Raw genomic sequence first — 12,227 nt, 5'->3', positions numbered from 1 at the left:
TAGGTCAAAGAATTCACAGTTTACAAACCATTCTTTGCCAATTAATTGAATTTATATTTTAGAAACTTTAAGATAAATCTATAGCCAGGCAGTTTCATAGACATAGTCTATAAACATAAAAGCAAAGTGTATTACTAACTTTACATAAATATTTCAAAAAACTCAAAGAGAAGAGAATATATTCCAATTCACACATAAAATATTTTAATATTTAAACAAGCACAGAAAATATAAGATAACCAAAATCAATATCCCTCAAAGGCATTTATATACTTAATGAGCCAAACCTACTATAAGAACACATGCTGAAAGCAAGTTAAGAGCATCCTTAGGAGTGTTTATAGTATAGTTAGCAGGGTTTTCACCCAGCATCCAGGAAGGGTTAAATTGGACCACTAATACAATCCAAACTGGCATGGAGATGCATGCCTATTGACGAAGAAGTGGAGGCAGGATTAGAAATTCAGAATCCCTGAGTTTGATTATATTCTGCCGACTACTCCTCTTGGGTGTATTTGTTTCTTTTTGTTCTAGAGCTTTCTGGTGTGTTGTCAAGTTTCTTGTGTATGCTCTTCTTCAGTTTATTTTTGTAGACACTTAGAGCTATGAGTTTTCCCCTTAGCACTGCTTTCATTGTGTTCCATAAGTTTTGGTATGACGAGCCTTCATTTTCATTAAATTCTAAAAAGTCTTTAATTTCTTTATTTTTTCCTTGATCAAGGCATCATTGAGTAGAGCGTTATTCAGTTTCCGTGTGTATGTGGGCTTTCCATTGTTTTTGTTATTATTGAAAACCAGCCTTACTCCATGCTAACCTGATAGGATGCAAGGGATTATTGAGGCCTGCTTTGTTGCCTATTTTGGAGAAGGTATTATGAGGTGCTGAGAAAAATGTATATTCTTTTGTTTTAGGGTGAAATGTTCTATAGATACCTATTAAATCCATTTGGTTCATAACTTCTGTTAATCTGACTGTGTTAAGTTTCTGTTTCCATGGTCTGTCCATTGCTGAGAGTGGGGTGTTGAAATCTCCACTATTATTGTGTGAGGTGCAATGTGTGCTTTGAGCCTTAGTAAAGTTGTTTTGTTTGTTTGTTTGTTTGTTTGTTTGTTTGTTTTTAATGAATATGGATGCCCTTGGATTAGGGGCATAGATGTTCAGAATTGAGAGTTTATCTTGGTAGATTTTTCCTTTGACTTATGAAGTGTCCTTCCTTATCTTTTTTGATAACATTTCGTTGAAAGTCGACTTTATTCAAAATTAGAATGGCTACTCCAGCTTGTTAATTGGGACCATTTGCTTGGAAAATTGTTTCCCAGCACTTTGCTCTGAGGTAGTGTCTGTCTTTGTCACTGAGGTAGGTTTCCTGTATGCAGCAAAATTCTGGGTCCTGTTTATGTATCCAGTCTGTTAGTCTATGTCTTTTTATTGGGAAATTGAGTCCACTGATGTTAAGAGATATTAAGAAAAAGTGATTGTTTATTCCTGTTATTTTAGTTATTAGAGGTGTAATTATGTTTGTGTAGCTATCTTCTTCTGCATTTGTTTGAAGATTACTTTCTTGATCTTTTTATGTTGTAGTTTCTATCCTTATGTTTGAGTTTTTCCATCTATTATCTTTTTTAGGGCTGGATTTGTGGAAAGATATTGTTTAAATTTGGTTTTTGAATATTATTGAATATCTTGGTTTCTCCATCTGTAGTGATTGAGAGTTTTGCTGGGTATAGTAGTCTGGGAAGCTCGCAATACCCAAGATTCAACTCACAGACCACATGAAGCTCATAAAGAAGGAAAACCAAGTGTGAGTGCTTCGGTCCTTCTTGGAAGGAGTAACAAAATACTCAAAAAAACAAATAGGGAGACAAAGCATGGGACAAAAACTGAAGAAGGGGCCATCAGGAGATCATTCTACCTGGGTATCCATCCCATGTGCTGTCACCAAAGGTAGACTGATGTGGATGTCAGAAAGTGCATGTGGACAGAAGCCTGATATAGCTGTCTCCTTAGAGGTCTGCCAGAGTCTGACATATTCAAAGTCAGATACTGAGAGCTAACCATTGAACTGATCAAGGGGTTCCCAATGGAGGAGTTAGAGAGAAGAAGCTGAAGGAGCTGAAAGGGTTGCAACCCCATGAGAAGAGCAACAATACCAACTAACCAGAGCTCCCAGGGTTTAAAACCACCAGCCTGGGAGCACATAGGGAGGGACCCATGGCTCCAGCTGTATATGTAGGGGAGGATGGCCTTGTCTGGCATAGGTGGAAGAGGAGATACTTGTTACCATGAAGTCTGGAGGCTGAGTGTGGGGGAAATTTAAGGGTGGGGAGATGGGAGTGGTGTGGTGGGTGGGGTCACATCTTCATAGAAGCAGGAGGAGGCGGATGGTATAGGAAGTTCATAGGCAGGGGATGGGAAATGGGGTAAGGGAGTAACATGTGAAATGTAAATAAAATATCCAAAAAAATTAAAGAAAAAAAAGTTCAGAATCCCCTCAACCACCTAGTGAGTTCAAGGCCAATCTAGAATCTATGATATCTTCTCCCCAAAGCAAAATAAAGTAAAATCACATAAAGCATAAACAGGCAAGCTTCTCTATAGGATCACATAGCCCTTGTATCAACTAAAGTATTTCTTTCCACTTCTTAGTTTGCATTATTACATTGAACTTAAATAGCAGAACAAATACTGTGAACTTGGATAAATGGGTAACTATCTCTGGAGCATTAATGTACTTTGGTACCATAACATGGAAGGAATCTAGCAACACTTCACCATATCAATATGTTTTTCCTCTAGTTCTTGCTTGGTGAAGCTCCATTTTCAAGCATTTGGAAGCAAAGTCAACATTCTTAAGTGATTGTATACAGGCCTGTGTCTACTTTTGGCTTAGTTATTTTTCACTTTGGATAAGTGATATATGATTTATAGTCTCAAAGAATCATACCCTTTATGAAACCTTTAGACATTGGTGATATCAGTTTTATTTTTTATCTCCTGGGAAATGGATACACATATTATCCTAAAAAATATCCAAAAGAAAGGCCATGTCAATGTATAGACCAATAGAATATCTAAAGACTGATAGAAGGATTTAGATTGGTTTCTAGAACCAACTTTTTTTCTGAAGTGATAGAACCAACCTGATTTTCAAAACCAGGGCTCCCTGTATACAAAACTACTCAATTTGCCACTGTCTTATCAGCACTATGATTCTACCTTTCCCCAAGACTGATGTTTTAGGCCAGAAACATTTATCTATAAGGAATAATAAAAGAAAGCATCTTACAAATAAATCTCTACATATTTACATGTACATAATAGTTACACCTATTATCAACCTAATTTTTCCATGCAGCCACAATTCAAGGTGTCAAAATTGCTAAGAGTTCTGACAGGATTTTCATGTTCACTAACTGTAAATTGCCCTTCATTTCTTTACCATAAATTTAGAATGCTCATTTGTTTAAAACTTTATTTCAAATCCCTCTTAAATACTGAATTCCTTCCTTCTTTCTTTCTTTCTTTCTTTCTTTCTTTCTTTCTTTCTTTCTTTCTTTCTTTCTTTCTTTCTTTCTTACATGATTACAAAATAGAAGCAAGGGACAAATATCTTTCCATGTCTGTTCACTCTGACCTTCCTTCAGTCACAGTATTTTCCTTATATTCCACCAAGGTCATTTCCTTTAGATTTCCTCTGGAGTCCATATACCCACATAAGATTCTTTTTATTCAATGACCATAACCTGATTAAGGCAATATTAATTTCTGTCTAACAGTTCATTCCCTTCAGCACACAAAGCTGTTCTTGCAATTTCCGTGCTGGAATGAAACCTTCAGGCTTTTGCTTTGCTTGCCTTGCTCTATAGTCCTGCTGCCTTTCTCAATAGAATTTCATGTTTTAAATATATTTTTTAAATCAGCATCCAAATTAACTTTGTCTTTCTGTGTTTTCACACCTTCCTGTGTTGGTTGATTCTGTCGGCTGCTCTTGTTTATCTTCTGTCCCCAGTAGTACCTTTTCATCTTCATATCTTATTTATTCTAGTACCCATCTCATCTCATGACCCATATCATACTGCCACAGAAATACTAAATGCCAGTACCTATTCTGGTAAGTTCATAAATCAATTAATTGTTACAGATACTCATTTTACATAGTGCATCAGCAACTCCCATTTCACACTTCACCAAATTTTTGTCATTTTGTGATCTTTCAGCACAAGTCAGATGTAATTTAACATTTCTTTCTTGAAACATCTTTATATCTTTTATGATATAAATCATGTGTTTTTTTCCCTCTTTAAACAAGTGTTTTCAGCTTGTTTCACTTCCATGGCCTAATTTCCAAAGTGAGAACAAACCAGGCCTCTCACCTTTCATTTGTGATATTCCACCTCCGTACTTAGTTTTCTCTGAGGCAATTTTGAGTATAGACAGGCAGAATGAATATGGGAACTCTTTCCTGTAGCTATTATCTACATCTAATTATTTTACTCATATTATTCATTACATAGATTTTAGCATGTAGCATTTCATTCTTTATTCCAGGGTATTTGTATAGCATAAAATATACATGACTGCACAATATAATTATAAGATGGACGATAAAGTAGTGAGTCACTTCTACTTCAGATAATAGGATACCATAGTATAGCTACAATAGTGATAGTAATATGTTTGAGAGCAGAAAAAATACAAATTTGTTTTAAAAGGAAGAAAGAAATAAAACAGCAACCTTGAACCCCGTCAAACTATATCCATAGCCCATTCCATATAATGGAGTAAGTTTATCTTCCCCTAAATGACTGCGTACTTTAGGCAGGTTCTACTCAGTCAAATTTTGGTCATGTCCAGATACAAGAACCAGAAGGACCAATTCAGGCTAGACTGGTTTGGGTTGTATGCGCAGTAAGGCAAAACAGTATCTCCAAGTGAGCTTTTGGAGAAAATTATCATCTTAAGCCTACACACATAATTGTGCATACACTTGATTAATCTTAGACACATTATGAGAAGGAAATGTGTAGTAGAGAAAGAGTTACAGAATTTAATCTGTTAATCAAAATAGAGAACCATACAAGCCTAATATTCTTTTCAACTTGTGGTAATCTTCTGAAGGTTGTGACTCTTCATTATATATAGCTCCTCATGTTGTGGCAACCATCAACCACAAAATTATTTTCTTTCTACTATATAACTGTAATTTTGCTACTGTTATGAATTGTAATATATATATATATATATATATATATATATATATATATACCATATTCAAGATATCTGATATGTGACCCCTATGATAGAATATTTTGACCCCCAAAGGAATCATGACCCACTGTTTGAGAACCACTGCTTTAGATTCCATGAGAAGGAGCCTTCACATCCATCTGGAGCCCTTGAGTCTTCTGCTCAACTGACCCACTGTCAATCTTGATTGGATAAATATGAGTGTGTTCTATTGCCTTGTTTTGTCTATGTGGTCTTACTCTCCTAATGTAGGCATATATGTATCCCTACAATGTTTTTTTTAACAAACAGGACATGTCCCACTTTTAGCCCAAGAATTATAGTTTAGTGACTCCTATTTTAATAAAAGGTGAATCTACCTCAGCTCCAGATCTAGCTAAACCATTTTTAAAAGTGGCTAATCTTGAGGATGGCTTGTTTAAATTGTTTGAAGCAAACTAATTTTATATAAAGAGGAGTTCAGATGAAAACCACATTTGTCTCTGCGGGCAAGGATTATGTATGCCACAGAGGAAAAGGACAAAAGCATCAATAACTGAACAAACACACATAGGAAATGGTTGGAGGCATAGGCAGGAGGAAACACTTAAGTTCATGTTCAGTAATAACTGGAAGGAGCACAACTTTGCCAACAAGGATCAAAGTACTGTGCTTGTATTTTCTTGTATTAGGTTATATTAATATTTCTTCTCTCAAAAGAAGCCAACAATGAAAGGGTAGCAGCTCAAATATAAAGCTTGCAGTTTCAAAGAAAATAAGAAGTTTTAACATTTTAACTTGTCTTCTGCATTAGTTCCACTTAGAACAGTTTATATCTGGCTTGCTAAGCTCCTCAAGGATTCTCCTCTATGCTTATTCATCTACTTTCTTGGCTGGTGTCTTAGTTAGAATTTTATTGCTGGGAAGAGACACCATGATCAAGGCAATTTTTATTAAGACAAACATTTAATTGGGGCTGGCTTACATTTTCAGAAGCTCAATCTATTATCATCATGGTGGGAAGCATAGCATCATGAAGGCAGCCATGATGCTTCAGGAGCCAAGAGCACTACATCTTGATCTGAAGGCAGTCAGGAGGGGACTATCTTCTCCAGGCAGCCAGAAGGAGGCTATCATATATTTGGGGCAGGGCCTGGGCATACGAGGACACCTCAAAGGCTTCTGCCACAGTGACATACTTTCTTCAACAAGGCCACAACTCCTAATAGTGTCACTCTCAATGGGCCAAGCTTATTCAAACCACCACAATGGGGTACATCGTATTATGGCTTAAACATGAAATATCTACCACAGATAAGACTGATGTGTTGAACAGTTGGTGCTATGGAAGAAGTTCTGGAAACATAGGAGCTGGGGCATAGAAAGAAACAGACCACTGGGGGAGGTGCCTTTGAAGGTTCCAACTGGTCCTTACCCTAGTCTCCTCACTTCTCTCTTCACACTGTCTAATATGAGGTAAACATCTTCCCATGTATGTTTCTCTTCCCTGATGTTCAGTCTAAGTGAATGAAGTCAAACAATCAGGTGATGAATTCTCCCCACCCCTGAACCCATGAGCCTAGATAAATTCTTCCTTCTGTGAATTGTTTTTCCAAGGTGTTTGGTCCCAGTGATGAAGAGGTGAGTAACCACACCTCTTCTCAGAACAGGGCAGCTAGTCTCCACATCACAGGTTGTTTTTACCAGTTCTGATGCTTTAATCATGTAAAGGAGATTTAATATTTCTTTGTGCTAGTTTTATATTACTGGTGTTTCTGGCAAGGTTTTTATTCATTTCCCCTGAGACACTTTAAAGACATTCAGGCAAACTGCTTTTAGCTACATGTGACTGATATAGGAAATGGCTTTTCCCCCACAAAATACTTAAGAACTACATCTTCTAGTTTCAAGGAGCATTTATTCTCATTTTACTTCTATACCTTCCTTTGGTATTCTATTTTAGAATTTGAGTCTTTATTCCTAGCATTGAAAATTGGCTTCTGTAGGTGAAATACATTTGAAACTTTAAGTTCTAGCAAAGTCTTTTGGAGAAAGTAGTGGAAGTCAACAAGGGTGAGTAACATGGACCTTGTAAAAACATACTTTAACCCTGTTTCAGCATGGGCTCTCAGCTTCTCTTTCCAATGCAGCAGTTGAATAGTACCTTTGTGACACCTGATATCTAAGCAAGTCCATACTTTATTATTGTCATTTAATGAATAGGTAATCTAGCTCAGGTGAGGTACTCAACAATATATTGGAAGTGTAACAATCGCCATTTACTTGCAGGCTCACACTTGTGTGTGAACACTGTTTATCAATGTGTTATCTCTTAGCAGCCATCTCTTGGCACTTCTATCATTCATGGCTGGTATTATCCATTTGATCACAGTTTAAGAGGGGAGGCCAAAACAGAAATCACTTGAAATGTTACAATATTTGAACACTTTCAACTCTGCAGTTCTGCCACAACTTCATGCTCATAATCTCTTACTAATCTAAACTCATTCTTTTTTCCCCCATTATAAAATGAGAACACAGCTTTGAATTGTGAACTCAAGACATTCTGCAATCTCCTTGAATTGCAAGCTAGAAAATAACAAATCTTATTTAATTAACAAAAGAATGAGATAGAGATGAGAAACATCGTGTTAAGACACAGTAAGAATTGATTGGAGCTGTGTTTTTAGCTGTAAATTTGTTGAGTATTCTATGCCTCTGAGACAGGCAACATTAATTACTCTATTTCCTTAGAAGATTCTGTGGGGTTTTTTTCTTTAAAAAAAAATAAGCTCCAAGAAAGTAGGAAAGCATCTGTGGGTGCATTCTTTTGCACCATTAAAATAATTTTATTGAACTCCATTCATGTGCATACTTAAAATTTAAATCTAAAGGATCTTATGGGCCTGTTTTCATTAAATATTATGTATTATTTTATATGGCAATACTCATAAAAGAGGAATGTGGAACACAATTAAGAAAAATAAGTGCAGCATATCTCAGCCTCTACGTGATCTTCCTTTCCTATATGTCTTTTCCGACTCCTTCCTTATAGGCACAGCCAATAGTCTATAGTGACTTCAGATTTCAAAGCAGTTTTTTTTTTTTTCATTGTCAAAATTCATTATATTTCAAAAGCCTAAAAACAGTTTGGTTTCTACACAAGCATCAGCTCTCTGTATCTCGCATTCATTCCTGTTTATAGGAATCACTATCCCATGATCAGCCTGTTTCTGCAGCCTGTTACCTTAATTAACAATTTTCTCTATCAATTTGTTTAGATTTGATGTTTTATTTTTTTCTAACTGATATAGGCTCCAGGTTTAAAGTAATTCACAATAATCACAAATGCTTCTAAGCTATAGGGTTCATTATTTTGGTCAGGATGTCATTCTTAGATGTCTTTTTTTTCTGGGTGTATATATAAACACACTGTGTTAACTTTCCCCCTTACATGACTGACCACTCAACCTAATCTCCATTCTTCTTGCTTTTTCTCACTCCACACAAGAAATGCAGGCTTTCCTTCAGGTTTGCTGCTTCAATTCATTGCCATTTTCTTCCTACATGCTCCTGCTTAAATGCTCCAGATATTCTCATGGTTACAAGCATCTTCATCAGGCACTGCCAGGTCAGCATCCACTAAGAACTGGAATCCTTTATTGTGAACATGTTGTCTACCATGTTCCTATAGTTGATTATCTCCCCAAATGAATTTATTACCCTTTCCTCTAGATGATCTCATTTTTTCTTAATTGTACCCCCACTTTCTTAGGTACCCAGGCTCAAAATTTGGCACCAACTTTAAGTTTTCAAAGCAGCTAATAAACTATTAATTTTTAACATTGCATTTACCTTAAGATCGATTTTCTCACCTCTAATCATCCTTAATGCCACTGAGTGATTATATTTGGGAAAACACTCTAGTTAAATGATTAATAGAACTCATTACTTATAGCTGTATTTACTAAAGAATACTTTTATTAACATAGGTTTAAAGTAATTTCAAATTTTAGCACTTATATATCTTGTGATAAGGGGTATAAATGATTTATCAATTTATCAATCCATTCCATGATTTTATGGGTAATATTACATAGTATGGAAATAAGATTTAGTTTGTTTAATAAATAAATCTGAAGAAAGCTGATGACTCAAAATAGGTGATGTGGGCCCTGAATGAGATCTATGTGATTTAGCATTTTCTGATATTTTTAACCATTTATTCTTTTAAATTAATTATTTTACTTTAAATCCAGACATCAGTTTTATTTCCCTCCTCTCTTCCCAGCCTTTCTCACTCACCTCCCCTCCAATGCCCCATCTGCTCTTCTTTTATTCTTAAGAAAAGGTAAGGACTCACATGGATATCAACTGGCCTTGTCCGATGAAGTTACAAGAAAACCAGGCTCATCCTCTCCTATTCAGACTAGAAGAAGTAGCTCAATAGGAGGAAAGGATCCCAACAGCAGGCACCAGAATCAGAGGCAGCTCTTACTCCTGCTGTTAATAGTCCCACATGAAGACTCAGCTATACATCAGTTACATATGTGCAGAGGGCCTAGGTCTGTCCCATCCATGCTCTCTGGTTGGCGGTTCAGTCTCATGAGCCAGGTTAGTTGCTTCTGTAGGCTTTCTTATGGTGTACTTGACCCTCTGGTTCCCACAATGCTTCCTGCCCTTCTCTCGCAGTATTCCTCAATTCTGCCTAATGTTCAGCTTTAGGTCTCTACATCTGTGTCCAGTAGCTGCTGAATGAAGTTTTTCAGAAGACAGCTATACAAGGTTTCTGTCTGTACGCACAGCATAGTGTCAGTGGTGGGCTTTTTTCATGGCATGGGTCTCAAGATGTACAAGTCATTTGCTGGGCATCCCCTTAATTTCTGCTCCATCTTTACCCTATGTAAATCTTATAGGTAGGACATACTGCAGGTTGAAAGTTTTGTAGATAGATCTCTCCATTGGAAGTCTTGTCTGGTTAAAGAAGAAGGCTGGTTCAGATTCCATATTCTCCATTGCTAGGGGTCTTAACTAGAATCACTCTTATAGATTCCTGGGAGTTTCCATTGCCTTAGGCTTCTAGTTAGTCCCAGAGATGCCACCACCCCATTCCAATTGACTCTCCCAGTAATTTTTCCCTCTGTTCTCTCAGTGCCTGATTCCTCCTTTTCCCATCCTCACTCCCACCCCTTCCACCCAGGATGTACATTATATTTTCCTTTCTCATAAATCTCTCCTTAAGCCCTCCTGCTTACTTAGCTTCTTTGAGTCTGTGGACTGTACAATTGTTATCCTGTACTTTATGACGATGTGTATCCACTTATGAGTACATACCATGTTTATCTTTCTTTGTCTAGTAACATCACTCAGGATGATTTTTCCTTAGTTTCAATCATTTGTCTGAGAATTTTATAGTATTACTGGTTTTAATGACTGAGTAGTACCCCACTGTGTAAATGTACTACATTAAATATCTATTCTTCAGTTGAGGGACATCTAGGTTGTTTCTAGTTTCTGGTAATTGCAAATAAAGCTGGTAAGAACATAGTTAAGCAACTGTGCTTGTATTATGGTGAACCATTCTTGGGTTACATGCCCAGGAGTGGTATAGCTGGGTCTTGAGATATATCCAGTTCCAATTTTCTGAGAACCTGCCAAATTGATTGCCAGAGTAATTGTACGAGTTTCTTCTCCCAAAGGGAGTTCCCCTTGCTTCAGATTTTTTCCAGTATGAACTGTTTCTTCTGGGTTAAAAACTTTGAGATGGGCCGGTGATCCCATTTCTTAATGGGGAACCATGCATATCTACATGCGTCTAACCCCCCTTTCTCTGCACATTTCAGCTAAAGTCATCCCAGTTGGGTCTTGGAAGCCTCTCCTTTCCCATGTCTAGCATTGCATCCCTTTGTGTTTTTTTCAATGTTTCTATTTCCATTTTTAGATACTGTATAGTTTTGTTCAATTCATTCACCTGTTTGAATATTTTCCTGTATTTCTGTATTTTGTATTTCCTGTATTTATGTGTTCCCTCTTTAAGGGCTTCTACTTGTTTATCTTTGTTCTCCTGTGTCTTAGGTAGGATTTTACTGCTCTGAATGGACACCATGACCAAGGCAATTCTTATAAAGGACAACATTTGATTGTGCTGGTCTACAGGTTCAGAGGTTCAACCCATCATCACCAAGGTGAGAGTCAGGCAGCATTGAGGCTGGAATGATGCAGGCAGAGCTGAGAGTTCTACATCTTCATCTGAAGGCAGCTAGTGAAAGAGTGACTTCCAGGCAGCTAGGGTGAGGGTCTTAAGCCTAAGTCTACAGTGACACACCTACTCCAACAAGGCCACAACTCCTAATAGTGCCATTCCCTGGGTCAAGCATATATAAGCTACCACATCCTGTATTTCTTTAAGGGAGTTATTTATGTCTTTCTTAACATCCCCTATCATCGTCATGAGATGAGAATTTAGATCTGAATCTTGCTTTATAGATGTGTTGGAGTATCCAGGCCTTGCTGTGGTGGGAACAATTAATTCTGATGTTGCCAAGAACTACTGGTTTTTGTTGCTTATGTTCTTGTGCTTGCCTCTTGCCTCTGGTTACCACTAGTGTTAACTGGCCTTGCTGTTTCTGACTAAAGCCGGACTCTCCTGTGAGCCTGTCAGCCTGTGATCCTGTGATCCTGGTTGTGTCAGAATACCTGGGCAGTCGAGCTGCAACTAGGATGTGGGCTGAGTGGGCTGGGATCCAGAACAGAGGCTCTGCACAGGTACACACTGGAAGGAGCATGGGCCTCTGGCTGGATGTGGTATCTTACTTTCTGAATCTTATTTGCATTACATTTTCACAAGTTCTAAGTTCTATTAAGGATTCTTGGATAACTAGTTCATTAGAGTTGAAATGTTTCTCCCTTGAAATACGTTAATATTTATTATCATCTCCACATATATCTGATACTCATGTGAGCATGCTCAGCTATAAAAGGGTTAATTGCCTAAATGCAC

The sequence above is a fragment of the Arvicanthis niloticus genome, chromosome 11 (genome assembly GCF_011762505.2).
Source record: "Arvicanthis niloticus isolate mArvNil1 chromosome 11, mArvNil1.pat.X, whole genome shotgun sequence".
Lineage (NCBI taxonomy): Eukaryota > Metazoa > Chordata > Mammalia > Rodentia > Muridae > Arvicanthis > Arvicanthis niloticus.
Note: the sequence above shows the minus strand (reverse complement) of the source record.